We start from the raw sequence: 10,364 nt of genomic DNA, 5'->3' as shown, positions 1-10,364 counted from the left end.
ATATATATTTATATATTACATTAGGTACTTCAGTATCATTATTTTTTTTTTTTTTTTTTTTTAAATTCATTTATTATAATAAATTATACATAGCTCAAAAAGAGCAAATTTACAATAATATAATAATAAGATGAATCTATCTACCACCTGTAAGCAAGCTTGTGGTGATGGTAGAGAGTTACAAAATCTAGTAATTAATACAATAATTGATAAAAATATAAATAAATAAACAAATACATGAATTTTAATATACATTAACAGTAAACACTAGTCTAAATGAGTTTCTAACCAGTTGAAAATTAATTTTTTGAGATTCGACTTTTTAAGATTCCTGGAGTTATCGTATATACTTATTTTAATATTAATTGGCAGTGAGTTGAAATATGTGGGACTAAGATAATTAACAAATTTTTGCCCAAAAGATTTTTTAGTATAAGGTATCTTAGCATTGTATGCTCTATTTCCTCTTTTTTCATTAATGTTAACGACGTCCACCCATTGATAATAGTTTTTAACTATGAAAAATATAGCTATTTTTTTGTAAAGTTTTTCTAGTGATAGAACATTGAATAGTTTAAAGTTTTCTATTGTTGATCCTTCTAGGCTTATCTTACTCAGACAGATCCTAATTATTAATCTTTGTTGTATTATTAGTGGCTGTAGTGCGTTTTTGGCTGTACCTCCCCAGACCAACAGGCCGTATTGTAATATTGCTTGATATAAGGCAAGATAAATTATTCTTAAAGTATGAACTGGTAAAAAATTCCTTAATTTATAAAATTTGAAAGACACTGTTCGTAGTCGTGACACAATATTACTCACGTGTAGATTCCATCTCAAGTTATTATCGATTATTAATCCTAGATATCTAGTGCACGACACTCTGAAAATACTTTGACAAATTAACTCACCACAAGGTTCATTTCCACAATTGTGTATTTTTAAATGATCAAAATTATTTTCATCCTTATGAATAAAGAAATTAATAAAATTTGTTTTCTTATAATTAATTGTAAGTTTTCTTTGATTCAAGTAACCTAATACTTTTTTGAAACTGAGTGTAGCTTTTGTTCGAACGTTATCCCAAGTATCACCAGAAAAAAGTAAACAAGTATCATCTGCATACGTTACGACTTGTCCATTGATATCAAGATCACATATACTATTTATATATAATATAAACAAAGTAGGACCCAAAACACTCCCTTGAGGTACTCCACAAGTAATTAACATTTCATCCCCTAAAATGCCATTGATTTTTACTTTTTGTTTTCTTTTGTCTAGATAACTCTTGAACCATTTAAAACTTGATTTTTTTATACCAAAATTAGGAAGTAAATTGATAAGTTCAGCATGATCCACCGTGTCAAAAGCTTTAGCCAGGTCCAGAAAAATTCCTGTTGCTTTTTTACTGTTATCAAGTGCATTATATATAAATTATGTCGCATTATATAACGCATTTTCAGTACCTAATTTAGGTCTGAAACCGAACTGGTTTTTAGACAGAATATTGTTTTTTTCTAAAAATTGTATTAACCTACTTTTTATTACCTTTTCAAGTATTTTGGCGAAATTACTGATCATTGAGATAGGTCTATAGTTACTAATACTTGTTCGATCACCACTTTTATATAATGGTTTTATAATGGCTAGTTTAAATATATCTGGAAATGTACCTTCCGATATGCTTAAGTTATAAATATGGGTTAATGGTACTGAGATATTTTTTGCTATGAGTTTTAGTGTTTTAACTGATATGCCATCATGTCCAGCTGCTGTCTTATCTTTTAAATTGTTGATAATTAATAAAACTTCGTCGACACTGACTTTTTCATTAAAAATTGTATCAAAAGATTCAGTTGTATTTGGTTCATCATAATGAAAATTCGATTTATTTATCAAGCCTCCAAGGTTACTCCCAATGGTTGTAAAATACTTATTAAAAATATTGGAAACCCTAATTGGGTTTAAAGATGAATTGATATTTTCATTACCAAAAAATATTGAATGTATTTCCTCATAATTTTTAATTTTGCAATTTGTATTAGCTACATCATTAATCAGTTTAAATGTTAATTTTGGGCTATATGAAACCTCTTTGAATTTATTTATGTAATGATTGTTTTTAGCTAATCTTAAAATTATTGAAAATTTATTTTTATAAAGTATGTAGTGTGCACGTAATTTGTGATTACTTGGGTGTTTATGAACTTTTAAGGATAGTTTTTGTTTATTACGTAGAGAGCAAAGCAAGCCAGGTGTCATCCATTCTTTTAGACATTTGTTTTTTGAATTGGCTGTTTTAGTTATTGAGGTCATACTTATAGCACTATCAACCATATTAATAAAAACATTGTAGCATTCATTAACATTGTTATTAATATACACTTTATTCCAATTGTATTTTTTTAATATTTCATTCAGATCGCAGTAATTTATTGTCTTATATACGTTATTACTTTTTTGTTGATTCTGGTTATGTATTTGAATACCTATAACTGTTGAGAAGTGGTCCGTAATACTAGTTTGAATCACACCAGCCTCAATTTTACCGTTAACGTTAATGTTATTATTACTTTTGACAAAAATATGGTCTAAACAAGAATGTTTGCTACCTAGCGGTGTTCTAGTAAACACATTAATAAATGATTCGTATCCATATTGTGATATCTTATCAAGATATTCGTTATTAGTGAAATTCGGACCCACAATGTTTATATTCATATCACCAATTATAATTTGATAGCCTTTATTATTTATTTCGTCTTTTAGAATGTTATCTAAGATGGGCAAAAATTCATTGATGTCACTTGAGGGGGACCTGTATACACATAAAATGGTAAATGGAGTATTATTTATTACAAAATTTAGTTTCATAAGATTAGCCACAGTATGTTTGTATTCAACTGATTCTATACATAATTGTGTTCTGGTAAATACAATTATACCATCATTTTGGTTTCTTTTAATACTCGAGAAAGACAGTCTATGTCCAGGAATCTTAAAATTACAGTATTCTACATTATGCCAGGTTTCAGTTAATATTATTACATCTAATTTACAGCAGTTAGTATCACTGTTAAGAAACAATAAAAATTCATTAAAATTCATTATTAATAAAAATAAAAAGAAACAGTACTCTTAAATCTTAATTAATACTTTTAAAATAACAATATTATGAACTTATGATCAAAATTAGAAAACAATTAATAAAGTATCCAAATTACTACTTTGTATTTAATTAGGTTTTAAAAATAAACATAACTACTAAATAACTTTTTACTAATAAATGTAACAAATAAAATAAAAATATAACTAGACTTCAGTCTCTTTGTTTAAATCACTTTAAAATAATAGCAAAACAGTACCCTTAATTAATACTTTTATAATTATAATATTATTAGTATTAAATGCATGGTCATTTTAGTGGCATTTTTACAAGAATATTGAAATTTGCAATAACAGCATTCAAATATCTTTTTGCCTTTTACAGTTTTTTCTAGGTAATATGACCAACAATTTCAACAAAAAATTTGATAAGCAACAAACAAATAACGAACTTTATATAGGTACTAACACAATATACACTAGATTTAAACACAACAAATTGTAACACAAATGTTAAGAAGTTTGTGAAGTGTGAAACAAAAAATTAACTTACAGTACTATGGTAACAGAAATTAAAAGTATAAAACTATGTAAATTATTCTATAATCAATTATAATCTAATATATTGCTTATCAATATTATGTTGGTCAACAAAGCAGTTTAGCCAATTAATGTGAACAAAACATACTAATTAATACTGTTACTCTAGTACAGAGTAATACAGTAGTATAGACTGTCATTCTATTCCCACTCAATTTTTTTTTTTTTTTTTAAGGATATTTCTCGAGAGGCTGGGGAATATTCCTAGTGGCACATCACTACGGGTAACCATGGGTCTAACATTATGTTTGAGTTTGCAACCGTTTTCATGTTTTTCGGAGGTTAGACTTCAGATGGACGAACGGTTTCTCTTATTTATGGTTATGCATTACGCGATCTACGAAACCGTTGGAAACTCTGCTACTCGGCTACTCGCACGTGTTATTTAATTTTTTTTCTGTGTTTTGTTAAATTTCATTGTGGCTTAAATTGTTTAACACGAACTTTCTGTTTTAATTTAAATAAAATGAACAACAAACCAAAAATAACGTCTTTTTTCACTGCGATTCGGTGTCGGTCTGCAGAGTCCACTTGTAGTAGTGAGGCCTCTAGCGGGACTTTGAATGTGTAAAGGTCTGTCAACGAAGACGATGAGCAAAGTTTGAATAAGAAATTAAATTCTCAGGTATGTTACAATTAGGTATTTACTGTTTGAAACCTGAATTTATTCTTAGCTTGTTTATATAATTGAAATCTATAGTCGTTAAGCTTGCTTTCTTCATAGACCATAGTTATACATTTTGCTAAATGCTTATACTTATATTTTTTAACATGTGAAATGTGGATGGACTATGGTATTTACACTGTTGGCTGGCTTATGAAATTTGCTTGACGGTATTTGACATTTACATATAATATATAGAATAAAAAATGTGAACAACAACGATAAAGTTATAACTCCGCAAATGACATTTGTTTGTTTGCAAATCGTTCCTTAACTGATAAAGAAAAAATTGAAAAAATTTTTTTCTTACTTTTTTAAGCGTAATAATATTACAAACTACAAATACAGCATTCTCGCTTGAAACGCTTCTAGTATTTGACTTAATTGGTCGGCAGAGTCCTACCCCCACCTCCACGTGGTGCCGACTGGAAACGGAATTCCGGTTCCGGCAAACGGGGGAGGCACAGAAGGCAAACTGTATAAAACCGAACACCGGCGGGTCAACACGAGCGACCAGAGAGGGCCAACATCGCCCTCCAACTACCGACAACAACACAGACCGAAGGCTCGATGCATAGACGACCGGGAAGGTTAGACGGGGACCCAGGGGCTAGTAAACTCAGCGCCCCAGTATCATCATCCGAAACTGCCCCACAGCGGCAGGCGTGCCCCGGGGCATTAGTAGGACGCCCACAACACGATTCGTCACCGTCCGGGTGATCGCGATTGATCAGAAAGGCCGCTAGTCCGAACGCCTCAAGAAACCGCCGACCGCTCGACGCACCGAGCAGCACGAACGAACGAACGAACGGAGGAAACAGAAGGAAAACTGAACAAACCAAAACACCGGCAGGCATCAGATCAGAGCGGGCAAACATCGCCACCACCCGACAACAACAGCCGAAGACGGACTCTGAAAGACGAGCGGAAAGCCGCTCCACACCGGCGCACACGCACCCCCAATCACCTCATCCGAAACGGTCCCACAGCGGCAGGCGTGCCCCGGGGCATTAGTAGGACGCCCACAGCACGGTTGGTCACCGTCCGGGTGATCGCGATTGAGAGTGAGAGGGGCCGGGCCCAGCGTCAGGAGGCGCCGCAGACCGCAAGGCTCGCAGAAAGACGAGACAACAGGAAAACTGGCAAACCATCACCGGGGAGACGCAAACTCCAGTACAATGGAAGGAGAACCGCGAGGCACGAGACTCGAGGCCGACTGGCTAACAAGCCGGGCCGGGAAGACCATGAACGTGACTTCAAGACTGGCGGGCAGCAAAGCCGGGTCGAGAAGTCAACAAATGCAACCAGCGGGCCTTAAGCCAACAATGTTATTTTATTAATAAAATGTAAAAATTAGTTTCAATGTGCGCCCATTAAGGGACAAAACAAAAGGTGTGAATATTAAATTGTATAAAATGTCACATTTATTTAATTTCAATAAACGATGGCGGCGTCGCGGAAGTAATGCGAAAGCAGTTCCCGCGACGCCGTCGGTTCAAACAGGAAAAAAAAAAAGAAAAGTATTTGACTTCATTAACTACTTACAAAGAATTGTAATAAAGCAAGTTATAGGCATAATAGGTACAATATTGTAGCTGTAGGAACGGTTTTTTGAAATGAGTAGACACTTTTAATATACACAACACATTTATTCAACGACGACACGTTTATTCATATACTATAATATGGTTATCACAGACAGATATTGTAATACGTGTGACGACGACCACGGTCCACGGTCCGGCAAAAGCTGCTCCCGTCGCGGTTGTCGGTCGCGTTCTCGCTGACGTCGATAGAGACGCCGCAGTCGTTGCGATAACGACCGCAACATACTCCCCCCTGAGTCCATGAGACGCGCCCGAGCAACCTAGTCCACGGGGAGGATGACCGGGTCCCCGGGCGTCACCTCCGTGGCCTGAATCCACCGCTCCACCGCGGCCAGCTGCTGCTCCTGGGTGCCTGGCTGCTGGGCCAGCTGCTGCTCTGCTGGCTTTGTGGCTGGCGGCTGCACCACGGACTGCTGGGATTGCGGCTGTACCATGGGCTACTCGTCTGTCTGGTCGGCTTGCGGCTGCACCGCTGGCCGCCTGAACCGGCCACGCCCATCCCGGACGTCGTGGCGCTGGTGAGCCGGCGCTGCTCGGCGAGATGGCACTCGCCCGGGTGGTCCTGCCCTAGACCTGTAGGTGCTCGAGTGGACCGGCGAACCCCCGCTCGAACAAAGCCCATGCAGTCGGGCTTGCTCGTATCCGGCCGAACGACGCGGTGGCCGCGCGTTCAGCTGACCAACCACTCACCATGTCCTCCGGTCCATCCCCAAAGGGCCTCCTGGCTTCCCGCAACAACTGCGCGGCCATCGCCCGAGCTTTTCCACACGCGTGGCAATCATGCCGCGGGATGGGCGGTGGTTGCGGTTTGGTGGCGGATGATTTGGTCGTTCTGCCATCTGAAACAAGTATGATTAGTTAGTGTTCTCTGACGGTCCTACAGCTCGCTTCATCGCTGAGACATGTAACTTAGTAGGGCGTTTACCCTCCGTCAAGAACACTCCGGTTCCTAGTGGTTTACCCAACTTAACCGGACCTAACCATTTCGGGGCGAACCCCGCATGATAAACGATTCCCCGCACTTGACTGCGGATGCGCTTTGTAGTATACACAATCCCCTACTGACAGATTGCTTCTTGTTGAATGTAAACAACACAACCTGTATTATGTAGATTATAAGCAAATTATTCATACTGTAGTACAGCAGACGCTGAATAGGCATTTTATATTTCTATAGCATATTCGTTCTATGTAGTAGCCTGTAGGACGATCAGTCGTTGATTTATATTACGCCTCGGAGCACTATAGTTATTCATATCAATATACAAATTATTATATTATGACATATATCCGATCTTATTTTTATTTACCTTTAGCTTCTGTATATCACCTATACTTCAACACTTCTTCCCGGGGATTCTGGGGGTATATGGGTACTGTGGGCTTTGGGGCCGGAAACCACCGGGTAACCCCATCTACCACAGCAGTATCGTCCGGTTCCACCGGAGAATCTTCGATTTCTACCGGAGGATTCCACACTGCTCCGGACAACTCCGGATCATTTTTGCCCGCGTCCGGTGATCCTTCGGCCAGCTCGAGTTACCAATCTCCGAGGGCCTTGATCATTTTGGCCGGTGACTGTTCGATGTTTCGGTTTTCTCTGTTTCTTACGGAGTACAACACGTGTGGCAGGTAGACATCCCACAGATGATGAGGCTTATCAACAAGTAAGGTTCGGAACCCTTTCTTCAACTCTTGATTTTGCCTTTCTACCTGGTTGGCACGTGGGTGGTATATTGGAGTCGTCCATCCTTCCACTCCACACCTTTTTAGTGCGTCTCCCAATGCCTTGGACACGATCTGCGGGCCATTATCTGACAATAATGCCCTAGGGTACCCGAACCGTGGGAACAACTCCCGTTCGAATGTATCCACAATCGATTTGGTCGTCGCCTTTCCTAGGGGGTACGCCTCTACCTAGCGACTGTAACAATCAGTTACTACCAAAATCGTTGTCTTACCCCGCTGCGTTCGTGGGTATGGACCCATAAAATCGATGCTCAGCACCTCCCAAGGTTGCCGTGGGACTCGGGTGCATATCCGATCTTCTGGTTTGCGATTCAGTGGTTTTACACATGCACAGACGTCGCACGCCCGCACGTAATTACGCACTGCTTCTCGCATACCGGCCCAAAAGAAACGACTCTTTATGCTTCGGTACGTTTCTTTCCACCCTGGGTGATTCGCTGTATTGTGGTCGTGAAACCTTTGTAGCAGAATCTGGGCCTCGTCAACCGGGACGACCACCCCCTCTTCTCCATGTGCGATGGATCCAGGGTGGCGGTGCAACACCTTGTACCGTATGACGTACAACTTCCGAAACCGACCGAACCTTGCACCGACTCCGGAGAGTTTAGCAACTATCTCTCGTATGTTCTGGTCGTTTTGTTGCCACTCTCGGACAACTTGAAATGTGACGTTTCCGTCCTCCCTCTTCGGCTGGATCGCTCTACACTGGGTGACAACCACACCGGATCCTCCGGACATGCCGGACAGATCACCGAAGACTCCGGAAGTTTATCCGGACACTCCGGGCCGAATCACTGGGGGATCGTGGATGTTGTTCTCTTACGATTCTTCGTCCACTGTATTCGGTCCCACCGGACAACGGGGTAGCGCGTCGGCTGCTTCATTTTCTACTCCGGGTGCGTGCTGGATTTCAAAATCGAAAGCCTCGAGTTGTAGCGCCCATCGCGTTAGTTTGCTGTTGGTACAGCGAGCTTGCTGTAACCATCGGAGTGCCGCGTTATCGGTAAATAACATAAACTTACCAGACTCAAGATACGGCCTGAACCTGTCAACCGCCCAAACTATAGCTAGACATTCATGTTCAACTGCCGAGTATCTTCCCTGTGCTGGATAGAGTTTTTTGCTGGCGTAGGAAATGATTTTCCTGTCACCACTCTCCCCCCGCTGAAAGAGAACGGCACCAACTCCGACTTCGCTTGCGTCGGTCTGTAGATTGAATGGCTTACCCGGAAGGGGAGGGCAGAGCCGTGGTGCGGACACCAGAGACTCCTTCAACTTCCGGAATGCCTCTTGCTCAATTTCTGACCAACGCCATTTGGTCCCTTTGGCCAACAGACTCGTGAGTGGTGCTGTGATCTCGGCGTAGTGTGGCACGAACTGACTGTTCCAACCACAAACGCCTAACACCCGTAACACGTCTTTAGACTTCTTTGGAACCGGTAATTTTTGAATCGCCGTCAGTTTTTCCGGCTCCCGGTCTATTCCTTCACCGTCCACGACGTGACCTAGGAATTTGATCTGTGTCACCCCAAATGTACATTCTTTTGGCTGGCACGTCAGACCGTAAGACTGGAGTCGCTCCAAGACTCTCTGCAAGTGGTTTAGATGTTCATCGGGGCTCTCAGAGTATACCACAATATCATCCAAATAAACCAACACAAATTTACCAACTAACCCACGGAAGACTTCGCTTACCAAGCGACAGAATGTGGCGGGGGCGTTTTTAAGTCCAAAGGGCATTACTCTGAACTGGAATAATCCTCTTTGGGTCCTAAACGCCGTGAGTGGACATGTCTCTGGTGAGAGACCCACCTGCCAGTATCCTGATTTCAAATCCATGGTGCTGTAAATCTTCGCTCCACCCATTCCTCGGACCATGTCATGGAGATCCGGCATCGGGTGAGCGTCCGACTCCGTCTACATGTTCAGACGGCGATAGTCAACGCAAAATCTACGTGAACCATCCCTTTTCTTCACGAGTACCACCGGTGCAGCCCATGGAGATATACTAGGTTCAACAAAACCCTGTTCCTCCATGTCTCGCAACATTTCGGCAATCACCTCGTTTTTCTCTCGGGAGTACCCGTAAGCGTTTAGAGCCACTGGATTTGGATCCTTGAGACGGATCTGGTGCTCTATCACCCGAGTTCTGCCTACTTCTCCGGAGAAAACCTCCGGATATTGGCATAGGACTTCTTTGACCCGTATACCGTACTCTCCTTCGGGTAAACCTGCGGTTGTTAAGTCCACTCCTACGGTGACCGGAGTTACTGGATTTCTCCAACTTACAGAAACACGTATTTCTTTCCCCAGGTGGATTATGCAACCACTGTAGTCCCAAGCTACTTGTTGCTCCACGAGGAAATCATGGCCCAGAAAGACATCTCCAATGAGATTAGAAAATATGCTTTTAATTAAATAAGGAGTAAAGATGATAATATCTATACCCCTTGAATAATAATATTTATTTAGCTACTTGCTGAGGCATATCTATTTTCTATAATTTAAAATGAGCCGTTAGCTAATCAAGCGTTGTCATTTCATTTGTTTCCCTTTTTTCATAAAGTTCTACAATATATTATAATTTTTTAAAACTTCTTAGTTATTTTTCAAAAATAGGCTCATACAATAATTTA

This window comes from Metopolophium dirhodum, chromosome 1, assembly GCF_019925205.1.
Source record: "Metopolophium dirhodum isolate CAU chromosome 1, ASM1992520v1, whole genome shotgun sequence".
Lineage (NCBI taxonomy): Eukaryota > Metazoa > Arthropoda > Insecta > Hemiptera > Aphididae > Metopolophium > Metopolophium dirhodum.
The sequence above is the reverse complement of the archived record's forward strand: the minus strand, read 5'-3'. Positions refer to the sequence as shown.